We start from the raw sequence: 3,775 nt of genomic DNA, 5'->3' as shown, positions 1-3,775 counted from the left end.
CCAGAGAATTTGCCATCCCCCCCCCCCGCCCCCCTGCCGCTCATCCTCTTTGTCAGGCCAGGGCTGTGGCCTCAGACACCTTTCCTTACTGTTGAAGTGACTCCAGAGCCTCCACCTTTGGCAGGTGGGCTCTGAGACCACAGGTGTGGGCTCTGGGTATGGCCCTGGCTGTGCCCCGAGGTTAGCTGACTCCCCATGGCTGTGTCCTGTTAGGAATTCAGCTTGGTGCACACTTGGAATCATTCTCTTCCAGGAAATCTGTCTTTCATCCTCTTCCTTTTGAGCCTTCTTCTGCCTGGCTGGCTTTCTCCCTTGTCACCTTCTGGTGCAGGCATTTTTGTGTGTGTGTGTGTGTGTGTGTGTGTTACATGGGCCTCTCACTGTTGTGGCCTCTCCTGTTGTGGAGCACAGGCTCCGGACGCGCAGGCTCAGCAGCCATGGCTCACGGGCCCAGCCGCTCTGCGGCATGTGGGATCTTCCCGGACTGGGGCACGAACCCGTGTCCCCTGCATCGGCAGGCGGACTCTCAACCACTGAGCCACCAGGGAAGCCCTGGTGCAGGCATTTTTGTTCAGCCTTTGCAGGCCCTGCAGAAGTGAGGCTTTCTCCCCCCAAGTCTTCTGCTTCAGGTCAGGCTGCTCTTCCTCTCAGAGGCTGGATCCAACTGAGCAGCATCTCGGGGGACTATCCACCCAAAGTCCCTGAACTGGCCTCCGTGTCGCTATCATTGCGTCTGCATCTCCCCATTGTCTGGTCCAGCCCCTTTGTAGGACACTGTCCCTTCCCCAGGGAGTGGAGTTGAGAGCAGGAACTATGAGGTTGACATCAGTATGTTAGGCAGCCTTGTCTGCTCCTGTGGTTTGTTCAAGTATTGCCATTTCCCCCCTAGTTTTAGCCTCTTCAGATTTCACTGTGCATTTTCTTGCATCCCTCTACAACCTGGGGCCAAGTTCCTCTCATTTGAATTAACTGGGGAGTTAAGGTAGACTCATCTAAATGAATAAAAAATCGAAACTATAGAATCTTGCTTAACAAATATAGTCTAATATCTAAAGTAGGCCTTGAAATGGCCTGGGAGGTCCCCAGGATCTGGTCTGGCTGCCTTTCTCACCTCCTGTCCAACTGTTCCCTCCTGCCCCCACTCTGCTCCAGCCACCTTGGCCTCCTGCTGTTCTTTGAACACACCAGGCTGGCTCCCACCTTAGCGTCTTTGTAGTGGCTGTTCCATCTCCCTCCCTCCCTTCCTTCCGTCAGGTTCCCTGCTCAGATGTCAGCTAATTAAAGAGATCTTCCTTGGGCTTCCCTGGTGGCGCAGTGGTTGAGAGTCTGCCTGCCGATGCAGGGGACACGGGTTCGTGCCCTGGTCTGGGAAGATCCCACATGCCACGGAGCGGCTGGGCCCGTGAGCCATGGCCACTGAGCCTGCGCATCCGGAGCCTGCGCTCCGCAACGGGAGAGGCCACAACAGTGAGAGGCCCGCGTACCGCAAAAAAAAAAAAAAAAAAAAAAAAAAGAGATCTTCCTTGTCCAAGGCACGCTTCCTTGCCCCCTACTTCAGGACTTCCCATCTTGAACACTTACTTTCTCAAAGCTTATCACACTTATCACCTTCAGATCCACTATACCATACATACACATATATGTTCATGTGTGTGCAGAGTGTGTGTTGGGTATTTATTATCTACTTCCTTCTACTACAATGTAAACTCCAAGAGGGCAGGATCTTCATCTTTTGTGTTTTCAGCACCATGTCCTTAGCACCTACTACAGTGCCTGGCAGAGAGGAACTTCAGCAAGTGTTTGTTGATTGACTGAAAGAAAGTAGATATGGAATTTCAGTGGGTCCCAGGAGAGTGTGCAGGTGGAACACTGAGAAAAAATGAGGAACAGAAATCTGGAATTAGTATATTGAAGCAGAAGCCCAGAGAGTGCGAACCTGGGACAACTTTTCCCTTGTTGAAGCAAGTCCAGAGACTATATAGTATCTCAGGCCACACAGTGTGTCCTCAGCAGCAAGGCTGAGGCTAGAAATCCAGACGCTATTTCCTAGTCCGATCCTCCTTTGGTTTCTTCTCTTAGGCGGTTACATACATACCCTGAAATCTCATTTAAAAGAAATAATTCGCTCAGCAAACTCTGTTCTGTTGGGTAGAACAAAGAGAATTTTGGTTCAGCCATCAAAGCACCGTGGATCTCAGCCTGGTCGGAATTGAGGAGGATGTTGAAGGGAACCCTGTGGGGAGAGCTTCTTGGTAGCAGAGAGAGACTCGGACATCTGTTTAAACAAGTTCAGCTGAGTTCCTCTGCGGGAAGCTTATCTTATAATGAAGCCGACTGTCATCTGGATTTCTGCATCCTGTCCCTTTAAATAACCTCATGTCCTGGTTTACCCAGCCTCAACCTCCTAGGGAAAAAAAAAATGACAAGCCAGGCCTCTACAAGTCTCTTTCTGAATTTGCACCAAGAGTGCATGCTTGCTCTGCACTGCGGCCAGATGTCTTGGTAAATATGCTGGGAATTTAGTAAGGAAAAATCAACCCAGGGCACGTGCCTGAGCGTGGAAGTGTTAAGGAGGAGGCTGGTTAGAGAGGGAGGAAAGGGGAGCGGGGTCCGGTGGGGGGTTGTTATTTACTAAGTGGGAACTACTGATAAGGAAAGGGGAAACCCAGTCTTGCTTGTTCAGGTATGTGATTGAGAAAGGCCATTAGCCCAGGGACAGGGAGCTTGTTGAAAATCACCAAGCCATTATAACTGAGACCAACAGCTGCCTCTCGAAATGGGGAGGAAACATACAATCTCAGGAGAACGATAAAATGGGAAGATTCCAATGTGCTCTGGTGGACAAACACAACTTCATGAAAAGTCCATTTGGGTGAGGGCCTCTATGGGATAATCATCCTCCTGGCCAATGGTGATAGAGAGTGAGGAACATTGGTCAGGGACCAGGGCTGGGGTCAGAGGCCAAAGTTCCTCCACCTCCCTGTGGTCAGGGGTCACAAAGATGCTAACTTTTTTTTTTAACATCTTTATTGGAGTATAATTGCTTTACAAGGGTGTGTTAGTTTCTGTTTTATAACAAAGTGAATCAGCTATACATATACATATATCCCCATATCCCTTCCCTCTTGCGTCTCCCTCCCTCCCACCCTCCCTATCCCACCCCTCTAGGTGGTCACAAAGCACCTAGCTGATCTCCCTGTGCTATGCGGCTGCTTCCCACTAGCTATCTATTTGACATTTGGTAGTGTATATATGTCCATGCCACTCTCTCACTTTGTCCCAGCTAACCCTTCCCCCTCCCCGTGTCCTCAAGTCCATGCTCTACGTCTGTGTCTTTATTCCTGTCCTGCCTCTAGGTTCTTCAGAACCACCATTTTTTTTTTTTTTTTTTTTTTTTTTTTAGATTCCATATATATGTGTTAAGATGCTGACTTTTTTTTTTTTTTTTTTTTAAAGCATTTTTTTTTTTTTTTTTTTATCAGCTGTTATTCTTTTTTTTTTAGATGTTGGGAAGGGGTTTATTTATTTATTTATTTATTTATTTATTTATTTATTTATTTGCTGTGTTAGGTCTTCGTTTCTGTGCGAGGGCTTTCTCTAGTTGTGGCAAGCGGGGGCCACTCTTCATCGCGGTGCGTGGGCCTCTCACTATCGTGGCCTCTCTTGTTGCAGAGCACAGGCTCCAGACGCGCAGGCTCAGTAGTCATGGCTCACGGGTCCAGTTGCTCCGTGGCATGTGGGATCTTCCCAGACCAGGGCTCGAACCCGTGTCCCC

Source organism: Mesoplodon bidens, assembly GCF_964165515.1.
Source record: "Mesoplodon bidens genome assembly, chromosome: 6".
In the NCBI taxonomy this organism is placed as follows: Eukaryota; Metazoa; Chordata; class Mammalia; order Artiodactyla; family Ziphiidae; genus Mesoplodon; species Mesoplodon bidens.
This window is presented reverse-complemented; position numbering follows the sequence as displayed.